This window comes from Lissotriton helveticus, chromosome 2_1, assembly GCF_964261635.1.
Source record: "Lissotriton helveticus chromosome 2_1, aLisHel1.1, whole genome shotgun sequence".
NCBI lineage: Eukaryota > Metazoa > Chordata > Amphibia > Caudata > Salamandridae > Lissotriton > Lissotriton helveticus.
The window spans coordinates 2,109,090,213-2,109,110,255 of NC_136059.1; positions in this window are offsets into that span (position 1 = coordinate 2,109,090,213).

The window sequence follows — 20,043 nt, forward strand, 5'->3', positions numbered from 1 at the left end:
CCCACAGACTCACAGAAACAAACATTTTACCGACAGAAACAAACACAATACCCACAGACTCACAGAAACAAACATTTTACCCACAAAAACAAACATACTACACACAGACTCACAGAAACAAACACACTACCAACAGGCTCACAGAAACAAATACATTAGCCACAGACTCACAGAAACAAACACACTACCAACAGGCTACCAACAGGCTCACAGAAACAAACACTTTACCCACAGACTCACAGAAACAAACACATTACCCACAGACTCACAGAAACAAACACACTAACCACAGGCTCACAGAAACAAACACAATGCCCACAGACTCACAGAAACAAACATTTTACCCACAGAAACAAACACAATACCCACAGACTCACAGAAACAAACATTTTACCCATAGAAACAAACATACTACACACAGACTCACAGAAAAAAAACACATTACCCACAGACTCACAGAAACAAACATACTTCACACAGACTCACAGAAACAAGCACATTACCCACAGGCTCATAGAAACAAAAATATAGTCCACAGACTCACACATTGTCCACAGACTCACATAAGCAAATACATTACCCACAGACTCCCAGAAACAAACACATTACCCACAGACTTACAGAAACAAACACATTACCCACAGACTCACAGAAACAAACACAGTACCCACAGACTCAAGGAAACAAAACACATTACCCACAGACTCACAGAAACAAAAACATAACCCACAGACTCACACTTTAGCTACAGCCTCACAGAGACAAACACATTACCCACAGACTCACAGAAATAAACACATTACCCACAGACTCACAGAAACAAACACAATACTCACAGACTCTCACATTACCCACAAACTCACAGAAACAAACACAGTACCTACAGACTCACAGAGACAAACACATTGCCCACAGACTCACACATTGCCCACAGACTTACAGAAACAAACACATTACCTACAGACTCACCGAGACAAAAACCTTACCCACAGACTCACACATTAGCTAGAGACTCACATTAATAAACACATTACCCAGACTCACAAATTACCCACAGACTCACAGAAACAAACACACTGCCCACAGACTCACGCATTACCCACAGACTCACAGAAACAAACATTACCCAGACTCACACTTTACTCACACTAACAAACACATTACCCATAGACTCAAACATTAGCTACAGACGCACAGAAACACATTGCCCACAGACTCACACAAACACTTTACCCACAGACTCACATAATGTCCACAAACTCACAAAAGCAAATACATTACCTACAGACTCACAGAAATAAAACATTACCCACAGACTCACACTTTAGCTACAGACTCACAGAAACAAACACATTGCCCACAGACTCACATATTACCCAGACTCACAGAAACAAACACATTGCCCACAGACTCACACATTATCCACAGACGCAAACACTTTACACACAAATTCAAGTCACAATGACACACAGACGGCTCATGTGTTTAATACTTTTTCGGACCTGTACCAACTGTATATTCCAAAGGTCAAAAGACATCCAAGGGAAGGACATGCTACTGCTGTCTTACAGTATGGTAATCTCCATTTAAGGATGGACGCCGTGACTCGCCGAGAAGGTGACATGTTTCATCATAGGGCCTCCTACTCACATTGATACAGGCTAGCACAATTTTGGGTTGCAGCCCCTTGTTCAGGGTGAGCTTTTAGAATATCAGGAGTGGAGGACGATTGTATGTATTTCACAATAGGTTCTCTCCAGTGAGAAGACAGGGGACTGGAAAAAACGAAAACTATTTGTCGGAGGGCTACAGATGCTTTATTGTTGTCCCCAAAGTGCCGGACTAAAACTAAAGGAGAATGTTTCCATCCCATTCAAAGGTCAGCATGTTTCGGCCCCAGAGATCGCCCTCAAATAGGGTACTATGGGCTTTCTTCAGGACCTGATCCTCTCTGGATATATAAATAATATGCAAAAAATCTAAATGTATATGGAAAGAATACTAATCTTCTAAACCCTCATGTGGGTAAGTTTCCACAATCCAGTATTAACCTGATGCAAAAATGGTACATATAGATAGCATTATGAGTAACCCAATATCAATAATGCTATTGTTCCCAAAGTGCCATATTTGTGAAGGTTGTGTAACACTGCATTCGTATATATAAAGTGTTGTGAGGCGACACATGTTGCCTATAGAAAAAAGTTCTCTAAAAAGTAGTCATCTTACCCTAATCACTGGTGCACTGACCCTCTTACTTACTAGTTGTCTGAGTGGCGTCACAGACCTACTGTTAATAATCGCAGTTTCATAACAGCACTAATTGTTAGAAACTAGGGACATATTCTAAACTGGCATTAGCTAGAGTGTAGTTCAAGAGTTAAATAGGAGGCTTTGTTTCTTATTGCAGATCGAGCAATGCAAGAAATATCTATTGATGTTGCTAGAAAATTGTTTGCAAGTGTAGAACCAATGGAAAATTCCAAATCAAGCATTGGTTGGAATATGTGTGTTCCTGTAAGGCTAATCCATTTAAACATAAGGAAGATCTGAATCTGCCCCAAAGTCCCTCATGTCTATAGGGTTCACTCAAAAATATTTTTGAGGTCCCACCCTTCCAAATGTGAGGTGATGGAGACATTAGTTTTGATCCCCAATAACCTCTTTACTGGTATTGCGTCTAGTGCATCAAATACATTTCGTGTTCCAGCAACTAGTGGAAATTGATGTATCATTGATGCACCATTTTTAAATAAGAGTGTGTGCCAGGGTGTGAGATGGAGAGGTGGAAGCGCAAGGACCCTTGATAAATGTGACCCACAGTGGAGGCATTCCCACGTGATGTGTTAGCCTCACGTAGGGAGGAGAGGAATAGTTGTTTGTCTCTCAGTATATGTATGCACATTACTACATCGAAAAGAAAGGAGGAAATAGCTGAGAAATGCAGGTCCAAAGTGAAGATCCTACATTCGTTCAATATATATATTTTTTTGTTCGCCATAGTAATCTTTAGTGTTCGAACATCACGAAAAAGACACAGAAGTGTATACCCACTGACCATGAGGTTATTCTCCTCAGTCTGTTTGTAACGATTTGACGGTTTAAAAAAACGTATGATGATGCAAGTGCTAATCAAAAAAATAATTATCAAAATGTTTAATGTTGGGTGATTCCTGCCAAAAAGCTCAATCTTAAGGTGGTACTAGAGGATTTAGATTCTGTAAAATACCAGGACTGTCAGAAACTGGTAAAGTATAAGGATTCCTCAGAAAACCTCAGTGGATCTGTCTCTTGAGGGAACATGATTCAAGTCTTTCGTAACAAGTTATCTTATACCAAGTTTAATAAACCAGATGAAAAGATTAATATGTCAATTATACATAGTGTAATATGTCATCATTATCAAGGTACTCTCATCATTCAGTCCAATAGTGTTAGTTTTCAATCTGAATATCCATTGTTGTTCTGTCATCAATAGTGGTTTGGTTTTGTTGGCATGGTTAGGAATGGTCTTTTTTTCAGTTATGGCCCATCTCATTTCATCTCCATGATGTCCCACTGCTAGAAAAGGTGTAGTTAATTTAGTTGTCATCAATCTACTACTAATATTGCCACAGTGTTCAATGATTGTTGTGCTAATCTTGCGGTTAGTCATACCTGTATATTTCAAACCACATGGGCATTTTGTTATATAGATTACATCCATGCTATTAGAGTTGGTCGCAGCAGTTCTTACAGGCTGGCTAACCTCATCAAAAGGGCAAAGACCCTTACTTCACCCCACAATGGATGGCATAATCACAGACCTCAATGGAGCCGGGTGGTTCTCCAAAATTGACCTCAATGTGGGATACCACCATCTGCAGCTGGAAAAGAGCAGCAGGTACATCATGGCCTGAGGGGGTTCAAGCACATGAGGTTCGAGATATCTTCAGCAGCTGAAATGTTCCAACATGCCATCAGCGAGGTGCTCTCAGGTCTCCAAGGGGTGATTAATGTCAACGATGACATCTTGATTTACTCGACCACAACCAAGGAACACCACCAACGGCTTAGGACCCTTGAAAAGTGACTCTATGACCTTAGCCTTACCCTCCACAGGGAGAAGTGCTCCTTCTTTGAACAGAACATCAAATTTTTTAGATATGTTTTCAGCAAAAACAGCATCCAGGCCAACTCACAGAAATTACTAGTGATCTAATATGCCTCAGCGCCATGTAACGCCACTGAAGTCCACAGTTTTCTAGGGACGGACAGCTGTTTAGGCTGGCTCATCCCCAACTTGGTGACCATTGCAGAACCACTCAAGACACTGACAAAGGTGGATGCCAGATGGTCCTGAGGCCTTTGAGAAGAAGATACGTTTTGGAGTGTCAAGTCAGCACTCCTCAGCATTACCACGATGGCCTACTTTGACTCCAAGCAAAGAATTGAAGAGATTCTTGATGCCAGCCCGGTGGAGCTGGGAGCTGTGCTGACACAAGAAGTCGACCTTGGGCGATGGGCAGCCCTTACTTTTGCTAGCAGAGCTCACTCCTCCACCAAAGCCAGATATCCAGCTCGAGCGGGAGGCTTTCGCCATTAAGTGGGCCTGTGGACACTTTCACTTGTATCTGTATGGACGGCTATTCCGAGTTATCATAGGCCACCAGTCCCACTATTCAAGGGCACGGTGCCTAATCCACCACCGAGGATTAAACGCTGGGCAATTTAGCTGCTTCACTATCAAGAGGATGTACCGTCACAATCGTGGTGCTGTACTGTCAAGGCTCCAGGAACCCGGCCGACTTCTTATGCTGACACACAACGCAAGCAGATGGTAGACCGTAGACTCACTAAAGGACAGACAGAGGAATACAAACAAATGGCGAGGTTAAGTGCATACCTCGGAGTGTTAAACCTGCAGGAGATCAGCTGGGTTACTGCTGATAACACAGTAATTGCAAAAGTCATAGCGAAGTTGCAGAAGGGGAACTGGAACACGATCCTGTGGTCTGCCAACCAGTGGGGTGCCACTGACAAAGAACGGTTGAAACAACTCTGGAGAGTTATGCTTGAGCTGAGCTGTATCCCTGATAGTCTGGTACTACGAGGGCACCGCTGCAGGGTTGACATGGCAAGTGCCAGAGCTCGTGCATGCACGGCACTAAGGGATGGCCTAGACCAAAAGCCGTCTAAGAGAGAGTGTGGTTCCCCGGACTAGAAACCGTGGTGGATGATCTCGTGAGGAGATGAGCTGTATGTCAAGTCACCAGCAGCCCAGAAGCACCGGTACTCATGAAGGAAACATGTGACACTCCATCGAAGAAAGTCAGCCTTGATTGTAGCAGTTTCCCAGATGGAAGGACCACAGTGGTGCTAGTGGATAGCCATTCCAAATACCTTCTAGTGAAACTAGTTGACTCAACAGCATTTCATAATATTGACCCAGCGCTGGAGAAGGTTCTGGCTCTGTTTGGACTCCGGGAAGAAATCAGGACTGATAATGGCGTGCTGTTTCAAGGACTCGAATTCCAGGAACTCCTTCAAAACCTGGGCATTTGGCATCAACATATTACCCTGGAATGGCTGAAAGACAATGTCGATGTAGAGCTTTTTATGCACACATTGAACATAGCGCTGAGGATGGCAGTGCATGAAGGTGAAAACCCAGAACTCAGCCTTCACTGATTCCTGCATGAGGATTGAGGAACACCACATTGCCTGACTCAATGTTCTCCTTGGTCTCTCATGCTACCGGAGGGATATGATCCCAATACACCCCGGATGGTTCAAGCCTGAATTTAAACGAACGGGTACACAAGCCAATGCGAGCAAAGAATACCATGAAGGCCAGCCTGAGGACAAGATCGAATCACCACTAGCTGGAATCTGGGGACCTGGTGCTTCTCAAGTACTGCCAACCGGGGTGGAAGTTTTGGACACCATATGAGCCAAGAGTATGGGAGGTAACAACAGTGGAAGGTAGGTTTGTAACTGCCCAACAAGGGACGGAGATGGTGACCTTGAATGAGTCATGGTTCAAAAAGATGGACGCCCTGGAAGGGGTGGGAAGAATGATGAAGAGACCCAAGAGGAAGAAGATATAACCGAAGAGGTGTTCCATGCCACAGACCAGAGAATGACCAGACTAGGGACAGTGGGCAAATTGAGAGTCGCATGACAAGCCCCCAAGGTGACACGAGCCAAGATGAAGTAACTGGTAGTTCCTGGAGCCAGCTCTACAACCTACACCCAAACAGGGAGCACAAACCAGCCCTGGCAATTCAACTGGACTGGGGGTGGGAGTAAGAAGCACTGCTATCGCTGTTGTTACAGGGGGCCGATATTGCAGCATAGCTGCAAAACTGGCCCCCAGGAACAAAACCGGCCCCCACCACTGGAAAACCAGCCCCCACCCTACCGGCCCACCGGGAAAACTGTGCTTACTACAGCCAGTCTGGCCATGCATCCAAGCCCAAGACTCAATGTCTCACAACTGGGTTCTACACAGAGTAACGTGGGGAAGGGATCTAGTGAGCCACCCGGCCAGCATGCCTCAACCCCGACCCGATTGTGATGCACAACATTAACTCAGGGTATAAATAAAAGGGAAAAGACCGCTCGAGGCTTGTGTCCACAAACACACTATGGTTATTTCAGCAAACGATCACGACGGAGGCCCTTAACGCAGGCCTCACCACACACGCCACCAGCCCACCAAGAGTGGTATAGTGCACATATCTGGTCCTGCCTCAACCAAAATACCTCTCACATTAAGGACCCATACAAAAAGAGTAAATGCTGGCCGAGTTTCAAACAAATAGGACTCCTGCAGAATCAGAGTCACAAGATGAGAATAACAAGCATTAGAAATGCAATTGGGCTCGGATTTATTTGAGTTTGAGCTAATGGCATTGTAAATGCCAATGTATTGTTGCTATGTGTTATGGAGTGTGTTCATGTGGTGTGTACTGCCAGTGATCTCCTTGTGAGTGTGCGAATATTGCACCACTTGCCTGTGATATCCTTCTTGTGAGTGTGAGAAGCTTGCACCTCTGCTGCTTGTGGTCTCCTTGTGAGTGTAAGAAGCTTGCACTGCTGCTGCCTGTGATGTCGTTCTTGTGAGTGGGAGAAGATTGCACCTCAGCTGGCTGTGGTCTCCTTGTGAGTGTATGCACTGTCATCGCTAGCCTGTAGATATGCACTGTCATCGCTAGCCTGTAGATATGCATTGGCTTCACTAGCCTGTAGATATGCACCGTCATCGCTAGCCTGTAGATATGCACTGTCATCGCTAGCCTGTAGATATGCGCTGTCATTGCTATCCTGTAGATATGCGCTGTCGTCGCTAGCCTGTAGATATGCATTATCATCGCTAGCCTGTAGATATGCACTGTCATCGCTAGCCTGTAGATTTGCTCTGTCATCGCTAGCCTGTAGATGTGCACTGTCATCGCTAGCCTGTAGATATGCATTGGCTTCACTAGCCTGTAGATATGCACTGTCATCGCTAGCCTGTAGATATGCATTGGCTTCACTAGCCTGTAGATATGCGCTGTCATTGCTAGCCTGTAGATATGCTCTGTCATCGCTAGCCTGTAGATATGCACTGTTATCGCAAGCCTGTAGATATGCATTGGCTTCACTAGCCTGTAGATATGCACTGTCATCGCTAGCCTGTAGATATGCATTGGCTTCACTAGCCTGTAGATATGCGCTGTCATTGCTATCCTGTAGATATGCGCTGTCATCGCTAGCCTGTAGATATGCATTATCATCGCTAGCCTGTAGATATGCACTGTCATCGCTAGCCTGTAGATATGCACTGTCATCGCTAGCCTGTAGATATGCTCTGTCATCGCTAGCCTGTAGATATGCACTGTCATCGCTAGCCTGTAGATATGCATTGGCTTCACTAGCCTGTAGATATGCACTGTCATCGCTGTCATCGCTAGCCTGTAGATATGCATTGGCTTCACAAGCCTGTAGATATGCACTGTCACCGCTAGCCTGTAGATATGCTCTGTCATCGCTAGCCTGTAGATATGCTCTGTCATCGCTAGCCTGTAGATATGCACTGTCAACGCTAGCCTGTAGATATGCATTGCCTTCACTAGCCTGTAGATATGCACTGTCATCGCTAGCCTGTAGATATGCTCTGTCATCGCTAGCCTGTAGATATGCGCTGTCATTGCTATCCTGTAGATATGCGCTGTCGTCGCTAGCCTGTGCACGCGTAAATTACTTACAGCCTATCACGTCAACGCTACTAAATACACAGCACAGCGAAGACGAATCACTAGGCAGATGCCATAAAAAACTAAGGAATGTGCCAGCCGGACCCCTTTCTGCATTTTTTTTTTAACACATAAGAGCTCGGAAGCTCCGCCTCCACTTCGTGGTGGCTTAGGCCTGAGCCCTAACAAGCAGAGGCGAAGCCTATAGGGCTGGCGTTTGTTGCCAGACTTTTAGCTCTGTGAGTGCTTGTTTTGTTTTGTTGTGGCTTTTGCAAAACTCCATTGTCATGGAAACGGCCAGGCACCCATTCATATACAAAAATTGGCTAATATATAAAAACAATTGTTCTCAGAAAGCACGTATTGCGTTTATTACTGGCAGTGAACGGAACTACTTCATGGATGTGCAAGGGCAGTTACTGGGAAGTTAGCAATGGCTTTAGTGGGTCAATTTCTGCAAAGTCATATGTAGTGGGCGGGAAGAAACGTGAATGACACAATAACGGGGTAATGCATGAAGAGGGCTCTTTAAAAACTCCTGTTAGTAAGTGTATTAAACATAAAATGTTTGTTCAAATCAGTAGGTCTTGGGTAATGGCAGTCCTAAAAAGTTAGTTACTGGCTATACAATTTCTAGAATATTTTGTGTGTGTTATCGAGGTGGGAGGCTGATGCGTTGATGGTGATTGTTTCCTGCTATGAATTTGTGTGTGTTTTTTCTTTGCAGATTGTCCTAATTGCTTCCGCTTCTCCTCTGCCCTCCAAACAAGCGTGCTCAGCCAAGTAATGCCGACCCCTGAGATTGCTGGGAACGGCTCTTTCTGAGCACTGCGCCTAATGGGCCGGTAGCAGAGTGGGACAGGATGGACGTTTTTCCTGTTTAGCAGGAACACGTTCCTCTGGACAGAGACCGACTAAGCCATTAAGAATCGGGGCACATTTTCGGAAAAACAGGGAGGGGTTTTGCAGACTAGCCCTTGACAGTGCTGATTCTGAAACTATTATCTCCCTTAAGACTGACTCTGACCCAGCCCTAATACCATTTCAAGTGCTCTGACGCATATTGTGCTCTCGAAATCGCCTAATATGCGGTCGACTGTTCCCCACACTTATAAATTCCATGTAGTAGGCCGAATGACATGCGGCTGACGAGGCTCCGGTCCTACTCGGGCAATCACAGGTACAGCATCTGCAGAACTAACACATTGCCCTAGGCCAGGCCTCCGCTGCGCCGGCCCTCCGTGGTTGGCTGGTCGAGCACATTCCGCAGGGGCATAGATAAGCATCCCCGCGCCAGACATCGAGTCCAGAAATCTCCGAGCCTTAGGCACACGCTCTGCCCGGCTGCCCCCTCCACTTCACACGGCAGTGAATCACACAGCGAGAGATAAGAACTGAGAAGGAGTCAGCGCTCGTGATGTGTGAAAAGTTCAAGCAGGACACCTCTCTTAACCATCTGGATTGCATTACACGGGCACTCTGACAGCTCCAAATTAAGATTAATCACTCTGCCGTGCTCGTTCTCGCACAGAATATGCCACATCGGGCACGCGTAAATTACTTACAGCCTATCACGTCAACGCTACTAAATACACAGCACAGCGAAGACGAATCACTAGGCAGATGCCATAAAAAACTAAGGAATGTGCCAGCCGGACCCCTTTCTGCATTTTTTTTTTAACACATAAGAGCTCGGAAGCTCCGCCTCCACTTTGTGGTGGCTTAGGCCCGAGCCCTAAAAAGAGCACAAACTGGTGGCCACCTCTTTTCTTATAATGTGGCTAAAATCTGGAACAATATGCCTTTGCAAATGTATGCCCTACCTAACTGCTTCACCTTCCGGATAGAGATTAAACCCTTACTTTTCCCCAAATGAATGGGGCACAGTTCAGTGTGTAATCAGGCGATAGAGTGGGATACCTATGGGTAACCAGGTGCTCTATAAGTCCTGTTTCATTAATTAATTCATTCATTCTTTCTGCACCTCACTTGCTTCTTTCTGCACCCCTCTTGCCTCTTTCTGTATCCCTTTTCCATCTTTGTGCAACTCGCTTGCCTCTTTCTATACCTCTCTTCCCTCTTTCTGTACCACTGTTGCCTCTTTCTGCACCTCTGTTGCTTCTTTCTGGACTTCTCTTGCTTCTTTCTGCACCTCTCTTGCCTCTTTCTGCACCCTTCTTCCCTCTATCTACACCTGTCATTTCTCTTTCTGTACCCCTGTTGCCTCTTTCTACTGTTCTCTTGTCTCTTTCTGCATCTCTGTTGTGTCTTTATGCACTTCTCTTTCCTCTTTCTACACCCCTCTTACCTCTTTCAGTACCTCTCTTGCCTCTGTCTGCACCCCTCTTGCCTCTTTCTGTACCTCTGTTTCTACTTTCTGCACTTCTCTTTCTTCTTTCTGTACCCCTCTTGCCTGGCTCTCCACCTCTGTTGCTTCTTTCTGCACTTTTCTTTCTTCTTTCTGCACATCTCTTGCAAATTTCTGCACCCGTTGTGCCACTGTGTGCACCTCTCTTGTTGCCCTCTTTCTGCTCCTCTCTTGCCTCTTTCTGCACCCCTCCTGCCTCTTTCTGTACCTCTTTTGCTGTTTTCTGCACTTCTCTTGCCTCTTTCTGTACACCTCTTGCCTCTTTCTGCACCTCTGTTGGTTCTTTCTGCACTGCTATTTGATTCTATCTGCTACACCCTTGCACATTTATTTACCCCTCTTGCCTCTTTCTGCACCTCTGTTGGTTCTTTCTGTACCTCTCATGCCTCTGTGTGCACTCCTGTTCCCTCTTTGTGTCCGTCTATTGCCTGATTCTGCACCTCTCTGGTCTCTTTCTGCCCTTTTCTTGCTTGTTTCTGCACCTCTGTTGCTTCCTTCTGCAGTACTCTTGCCTCTTTCTGCATCCCTCTTGCCTCGTTCTGCACCTCTGTTGCTTCTTTCTGCACTTCTCTTGCTTCTTTCTATACCTCTGTTGTTTCTTTCTGTATCCCTTACACCTCTTTCTGTACCCTCCTTCCCTTTTCCTGCACGTCTCGTGGTTCTTTCTGCACTGCTATTGCCTCTTTCTGCACCCTCCTGCCTCTTTCTGCACCTCGTTTGCTTCTTTCTGCACTTCTCTTGCCTCTTTCTACACCTCTCATGCTTTTTTCTGCACCCCACTTGCCTCCTTCTGCATCCTTCTTCCCTCTTCCTGCACCTCTCTTCCCTCTTTCTGCAACTCTCTTGGTGTTTTTGCTCTTCTTTTGCCTCTTTCTGTACACCTCTTGCCTCCTTGTATACCTCTGTTGTTTCTTACTGCAATGTTCTAGCTTCTTTCTGCACCTCTCTTGCAAATATCCACACCCCTTTTGCTCTTTCGACAACTCTCTCTTCTCTTTCTGCTCCCCTGTTCCCTCTTCCTGCACCTCTTCTGCCTGTTTCTGGAATTCTCTTGCTTCTTTCTGCATCCCTCTTCCCTCTTTCTGCACCTATGTTGCTTCTTTCTGTACTTCTCTTGCTTCTTTCTGCACCTCTCTTGCTTCTTTCAGTACATCTCTTGCTCCTTCCTGCACCATTCTCCCTCTTTCTGCACCTCCCTTGCCTCTTTCTGCATCTCTCTTGCCTCTTTCTACACACACAGGGCTACTTTTAAACTGACCTCAGCCTCAGCAGTGCACAAAGGGCTGCTGGCCTCTAAACTGCCATGTCCTATTATATGCTAGGGACTTAGAGGTAGTTGTAATCCCCCTGCTGTATTATGTACTGGGACCTTACAGGGGAGGTCATGTCAATCACAGGGGTACCCCAACCCATAATGTACCCTAGTGTGTGTAGGTGTTGTCACTGTATTCTAAGTGTCTGTGAGCATCGTACTGGCTCCAGGCCTGGTTAGGCAGAGCCCAGGGTCAGTCAGAGTCAGTTACCTCCAGTACCAGTCAGCAAAAAGTTAGAGGGTGCCCAGGGCTTTATATTTATTTATATTCAGCACAGAGCCCACTTTTATTTATTTATTTAGCAGCGCACACATTATTTTTCCTGTGTGGTTTGTTGCCAGCCTCCCCCCCACATCCCCTCTCATCGTTGTCTGCCAGCAGCTCCCCCTCCAATGTACACTTAATTAAGAAAGCATGGTGTTTGGTAAATATTTAAAGAAAACAGGCTTAAAATGGAGAGTGGACAATAACAACATAGCCACAGAAAGAATATGGTTGATCGATAAAGGCAAGGCAACCTTGCACCAGGCTAACGCAAGCCAAAATACAAGCCACCATCTATGCACTGTGAAAACTACAAGGTAAATTACCTAGCCCTACAACAAAACATATTATGAGAGTTACAAAATTCAAACTGCTCGCTGTTGCTTGGTACGTATCTCACGCATTCCCAGGAAAGAAGGAAAAAATGATGGGAAAAGTCTGGTGCCGGTGCTTTAAAAGGCTTTTCAGTCTCCCTAAAAACACACAAAATGCCCTGATTCAGCTCTAGTTTGGCTTGGTACAACAAAAATATGAATGAAGGAGCACATTGGTAAAATTCTGGTTTAAGACAGTAAAAGCTCATAAAGGTTCTCTTAAGGAGGTATTGAGAACCATATTTGAGGGGGCACCAAACCCATGGAAGAATTATTGTCTGTTGACAGTGGCTGAGCTGGGCTTAACCACAGCACCTCGATCCCAAAAGGAACTAAACTATCCAGCAATAAAGAGGGTGCTAAATAAATAAGCCACCCTGGTACCAACGAATGAAGATATAGCTAGACTCTAGGACATCAGAGGGTTGGTCCGCCTAACTAATGCATGTGAGTTGCCCAAAATCCAGCCATATATAAACAAACCCTAGGAAAGAAGTGCTTGAAAAATATTCAATGGGTGCGCCTAGTCCCACAGACAATAAAGGAACTGAATCCGTACTGGAAATCATTGAGCAAGATAACCAGATGCAGGCTGTGCAACTATACTGCAGAATCGTTGATATACCTAATATGTTGCTGCCCTGCCTAATTGCAACATCAAAGCAAATTGTTAAAATGAATGTTTCAAGGCATGGGCACAGAAAATGCATTGACGCAGTGGCCCTGCTCCAGTCCTGCACAGAGCCCTCAGAATTGGAGAAAATTGGCAAATTTATGAATATGACAAAAAAGGTCCTAGTTGAAAAGAGCACAGAAGAAAATTGTGCAGTTGCAATTATTGAGACTGCTGTAGTGACAGAAGGAGACAAACTGTGAGGATCCCCTCCAACAAAGGACCACATGATCCCTACAAAACAACAATGCATTAAGTGACTTTTTTTCTTTTTTTTCTCAAGAACATATAAGGAACAGGGACCTGTAAAACATAATTTTAAAACAATGTATTATAGGGTACTACCCACTTTTACAAATGGTCTGCGACCGGTGTTCAAATGATATTTTTTATTTTTGTATACAATTTCATATATGTAATATAATGGTGTGAGATACATATTTATACAATAATTTTGAATTCATACTGTAACTTTGCAATGATTTTAGGTAATTATGCAAATAAAATAATTAATTATTCATTCATTCACTTAATTAAGAAGTGTATGGGATTTCATTTTTAAATAAGGTGTAGCCACTGGAAAAATAAAATACATAAGAATATATTGCCTTGTTCCTCTATCTGACCAGCACTTCCATGAACAGAAACTTTATAGATGTCGATATAGGCTGCAGGAACTACGTTTTATACGTTGTGAAGCCAGAGGAATATGCAGCCACTACTTAACATGCTGTGCCACAGGCTAAGGTGCCATGATAAACACATATGTTTGAGGCACATTTGATTTGAGTGGGCGTTTGCTTCTGAATAATTTTGTTTCAATCCCTGTAAGATATTGAGTTACTTGATCTCATCATTGATGAATTATGGCGATATGTGTACGTTGTTGCATAACATGGAGGTTTCCAATGTAGTGCAGCTTTTCATCTTGCTGCTAGTCATCACCACAGAGAAAGAACAACTTATTTGACATGGTGTTGTCAAGTATGGATCGCCTATGATGCGCATGGTAGGTATGAATGTGAATCTAACTGTATTTTTGATGAGCATATTTCATTAAGGGTCCATTGTTATACATTGCAGTGTTAATCAAAGTAGTTAAAAGTTATCTAATCGTACAACGTAGGGGTTACCTAAGAAAAAGGACAGCGAGGACGAGAAAGGAGAGCGGTCATGGTGAGGAGAAGGCAGCCAGGGCAGGTAAGTGCCTTTTTTTAAGCATTATAATTACTTTAGTATGGGGAGGGATTGGAACAGAGTGGAGTTCCACAGAGTTGTTTTCCAACTCCATGGAACTCCCCGTAGAGGCACTATGCCTGGTCCACCCGGGTTTACATATAAGTCTGATGTATTCTTGGAATTGATGAGGTGCAATGTGTAGGTTATACAACTTAAGAGCGCATGACGGTGGCATGCTTGGTAGATTTTCCCCTTTAAGGCCCATATTACAATTTCAATTATGGTACAAATCTGGGTAGACACATGGGGGCCGATTCACAGAACTAATCTGAGACAAAATTCTAAACTTACTACTTTTGGTATTCACAGAAGGCACATATGATTTTTGATATTCACAGAATGCAAATACGACTACTAACTTTCAGTCTGTAATCGGGCTGGAATTGCGGCACTCGTGCCAGAATTTCTGCTCCCGGGCCGGAATTTCTGCTTCCGGCCCGGAAACTCCACTTTCGGGCACAAATACCCGCATTTGGGCCTGATGATCACTTCAAGTGCCTATCATCCACCACCATGATCCAGCTGAAGTCAAATAAAACTAACTGCAAGACCAGCACCACAAACCATATAAAAACAGCACACATTCAAGTAACAGGTTTGGCCACAAAGAGTTCCTGTTTTCATTCGCTGTTCATCGCTAGAGGAAAATGTACCAAATGAGGAGGAAGAAGAACTTCACTACTCAGGAGACCACCATGATTGTGGAGTTCATTGTAAGGCACCAGAAATGCCTATATGGTCTTCCACCTTACTGCACCAGTGGCACACAGAAGGCAGCTCTATGGCAGCATTTAGCCACTGCTGTCACAGCATTGGGGGAGGAGAGGCGCACAGTCCAGGACATCAAGAAGAAGTGGCAGGACGTAAAGGCGCGGGTGAAGGAGAAATACTCCAGGATCGAGTTGAACAACATTCTCCCTGCACCACAATTTGGAACAGGCCTTTGTCTCAACCCACTTGAGGAGGATGTCCTCAGTACAATCCACCCCCACATGCTCCATGGGCTGCCTGTCATTGATGTCCGCAACATGGTACCAGGTAAATGGGATGACAAGAATCAGTATATGAAAAGATGGTCTGTGTTGCACTGCCATTGTGAGTAAGGAAGTTGTCCAAAGTGTATATATAAATATAGTCAGTCAGAGGCTCATGTGTTTCCCTCTGTATGTTGTACCACAAGTCCCAGAATCCATTGTATTAGAAATGGCAAATCCCTTGTCCACTACTCAAAACATGTGCCCAGTACTGCAGCTGTATATATCTAACACTGTTAAGTAGCAATTCACAAAATGCCCCTTCCACTTATCCAGACGCAGAAGGGTCAATCAAGAATGTAATGGGGTGTGGGTTGCAGTGCAGAGGAAAATCAACCGACAACGGAATAGGGAAAATAAATGCTTACAATTCAAAAAGTAACTCACCTTGTGCCTACCAAAATCACAAAGCAGAAGGTGAGGAAATCCTTACTTCAAAACACTTAATTCACATATTCTGTTGTCTATTTCCTACCCTGCCATGCCATCACATCTCCAACACTCCACTGCTGCTACCTGCACCAGCAGTGGCAGTACTTTACAATACGGTTAGCATGCAGAACATATGAGGAAATGTCTGACAAGTTACATATGTAAATTTTCAATTTGGTGACTTTTCTCTCTTCTCACCTATTGACACATACAGCCAGGTCCCTGCATCTTCTGGGAGGAAACCACATCATCCAGAGAAAAGCATACCACCCTCACTAGCTGGTAAGTCAAACTGATCAGAAGATGGTCAAAATGCAAACATTGTCAGCAGACAACAGAGGGACATATAGGGTCCAAATCTCAAAGGCAACCGGAGAGAAAAAACTAGCTTTACAACTATTGGAATTTTTAAAGGACACTTACCTTTAGCAAATTACATTTGTGAATAGCGAAAGACAAAATATAATATATCTAGGCTCTTCATACCTTTGTGATTTGGGAACATTACCTGTATTCCACCAACAGTGCCAGAACTGGGAACTCAATCCTGGAATCGAGTGCCACAACAAGTAAAAAAGGAGACCCCACGATACTATAATTGTTTTTGTAGAGTAAATCAAGAAATCCAATGTTAACAAATATGAACAGGAAGTGAGATATAATTGTCAGGAGTATTGAGAATGCATCCACTGTCCAACTTAGAATGTTTTTTCTATACATGAAATTGTCCAGCCCACCCAGCTGGTTATATACGCTTTCATTGGATGGCATGTTTTTGGCCATTAACAAAACACAATAGTGGTCCTTACTTACCTTACATGGCCCCTCTCATCGCCATCGTCCGATAACACAGCCTCAATATCGTATCCTACGCTGAGGACACTCAGCTCATCCTCTCCCTCACCAAAGACCCCACCACTGCCAGAGTGAACTTCCAGAAAGGAATGCAAGACGTCGCAATCTGGATGTCCAACAGCTACTTGAAGCTCAACGCAGAGAAGACAGCAGTCCTTGTCCTTGGAACCACCCCTACAGCATGGGACAACACCTGGTGGTCGACTGCTCTCGGAAGCCCACCTACCTCAGACCAAGCCAAAAACCTCGGCATCGTACTCGACTCATCCCTCAACGTGAACCAACAGGTCAACGCTGTCATATCCAGCTGCTTCAACACCCTCCGCAGTACCTTCAAGTGGATCACCCCTGAGTCAAGTAAGACAGTCACCCAATATTCTTTACCAACTCCAGTGATTAACCATTAACCACCCCTAGCACTTATTGACCAAAACACCACGGCGTTCTTTAAATTGGTCTATTTTCATTGTTTAAGCTAGTTACAGAAAAGAGACCTTGGGTGATCTCTTTAAACAGTCTAGTTTCAGCCCTGGTTATTGCTTCTCCAACCATAGGTTATCATCAGCTGTAGCCATACTTACCTACTCGCTTGGTCTATCAACCTGTTCCTGGCCATTGTACGCCCCTGTCTAGTTTTTAAGTGTTTTTACATTCTCCTATAATCTTCACTCGCCTGTATTTTCGCACTTCAGGGTCTTTTGAGTAACTGCTAATCACCAACCTAGATTTACTCTTGGGCTTTCTTTACCTCACAACCATACTCTGGTGATCTCAGGTTTATTTTACAAATGTTTTCTGATCTATTTTGGTGACAGTCTCCTTATCTATCCACTTGTCACAAATTACATGGTTTCTTTAGCATGGATCACCTGGCAACGCTGTTTGAGCAGACTATAATCCCATATCTATATACTTTTTATGCTCAGTGCAATAATGTATCCACGGATTGTATCATATGAATTATATTTATTATGCACTACAACTTCCCTGTTTTTTTTATCCATTTCCCATGATATATTCTCGTGGCACTCCTGAAGAAGGCACGCTCCGCGCTGAAACGCGCATAGAGAATTGCAATAACTGTTACCATCTGCCACAATATATCATCTGCCCCACTTCTCTCTTTTTAATCAATATTATTTTTACAAAAATTGTAGTTGATACATTATTGTTGTGTGTGTATTATGTATGTCTTTATTGTGATGTTTTTGTTAAAGTGCCCACCGCCTGTTACCCATGGTAAATACATTAGAATTTATGTGTAGGCACTTTTTCATATAAATTTGTTTGATTTTTTGCCTTTTGATATCTGAACCGTTTTAAAAAAAAGAAATACCAATAAAAGAATAATCAACATGTTTTAAATAAGTGGTTTGTCTTTTGCACTGAGCTTGGGTTATCTCCCACATCATGTTATGCTGTAATATTTACGAATTTCACTGCCTAGGAAAGTTTTTCTCATTGGTAATTTGCCCTGTCCTAGGAGCTTTAGAGCTAAACAGTGGGTCCTAGTTTCTTACATTGTATATCCAGCTGCTTCAACACCCTCCGCAAGACCTTCAAATGGATCACCCCTGAGTCAAGGAAGACAGTCACCCAAGCACTCATTACCAGCAAACTGGACTACGGAAATGCACTCTACACCGGCATCAACAAGTCCCTACTCCACATACTCCAGACCATACAGAACACCGCCGCTAGACTTGTCCTAGCCATCCCCCGGCATGAACACATCAGCCAACACCTATAAAGACTCCACTGGCTCCCTGTGGAGAAAGGAGTCACCTTCAAGATCCTCACCCACACCTACAAAACAACAGACCCAAATACTTCAATGACAGAATCAACTTCCAGGTACCCAAAAGAAACCTCTGATCTTCCAACCTCACACTGGCCAAAACCCTGCACATCCACAGAGCCAGAGTAGGCGGAGGATCCGTCTCTCACATGCAGCCAAGACCTGGAACGAGCTACCGGCAGACATCAGACACACTCCTCCCTGAACACCTTCAGGAAGGCCCTGAAGACCTGGCTCTTCGGCTAACAGATCTGCGGAACCTCCCCCCCCCTTCAGTGCCTTGAGACCCTCATCAGTGAGTAGTGCGCTTAAAATTCCCCTGATTGATCGATTGATTACTTCAGCATTTGTAGTTATGTCATTTTGATAGACTTTGCTTCTAGGCAGTGGGGCCAATATAAGTTAAATGTGGGATCACCCATGATATTTAGTACTGCACACTTCTGCAACGGTAGTGCCCACAACTGCTTGTGCTTATCCTTAGTGCCTGAAATTGAGTGCAATACGTGTGGCAGCAGAAATGTAAAGCTGCAAACACACTTATCATTGTAGGTCCAATGATGTCCTCCCAGATTCCAACACCCACGTTGACTACTGCTACAAGGTTGGCTGTGACATCTGGTCAGGGACCACACACTGGCAGGTGCTGGGCCATGGAAACTAAACCCAAGAATAATGTACCTGAATGTTTATAGAATGTCCCTTTAATCTTCACTGTATGTTGTATGTGTTGTACAACACTGTTGTCCTGCATCACAATATGTTTACACATGGCATTTAACCACATACAAGATCACACCATGGTGGCGACTGAAAGGATGTCACAAATGGATGCCAAGTGAGGGGAGAATGGACATAAAATAATACTTAGTGTCATATGAAGTGTCCTACACACAAATGGATTGTAATTCAATGATATTAAAACTCTCTTGCAAAATATCATTGGTAAAATCATATTGAAATTGGTGTGGATGAGGCACGCACTGATGCCAGTTTGGTTCTTTTGAGATGGGTGTATGGGCTGCTAAGGTGAATCTTCAGGAAGTGAATTTTTCAAATAACTTGGCTAAAAAGCACAACGCAAAACCAGTGTAGGCGGCAATCACCAACGCTTCTAAACGTACCCACAACGTGGGATCCTAGTTAAATGTTGTATTCTGCTTGCCTCCTCCTCTACTGTATTCACCTATATAAGTGAGTGCTTGACATACGAGGCTAGGATGTCTGCTGTACAAGACACCATCCCTTGTCAGCTAAGTACTACCATGATGTTGGAAATGGAGCATGCGGACAGAGGACAGTCAAAGGATGGAAATAACAAATGTGTGATCTCTCATTCCAAAAAGAGCTTTGTGACTTTATGGGTAGGGAAGCACAAATGACCCAAATAATGTACCTGACTATTGCACGTCTCACACATGAACTCGGCAATGTAATGTTTGAACTGATGTGCAAATGTGAAACTGGTCAGCCT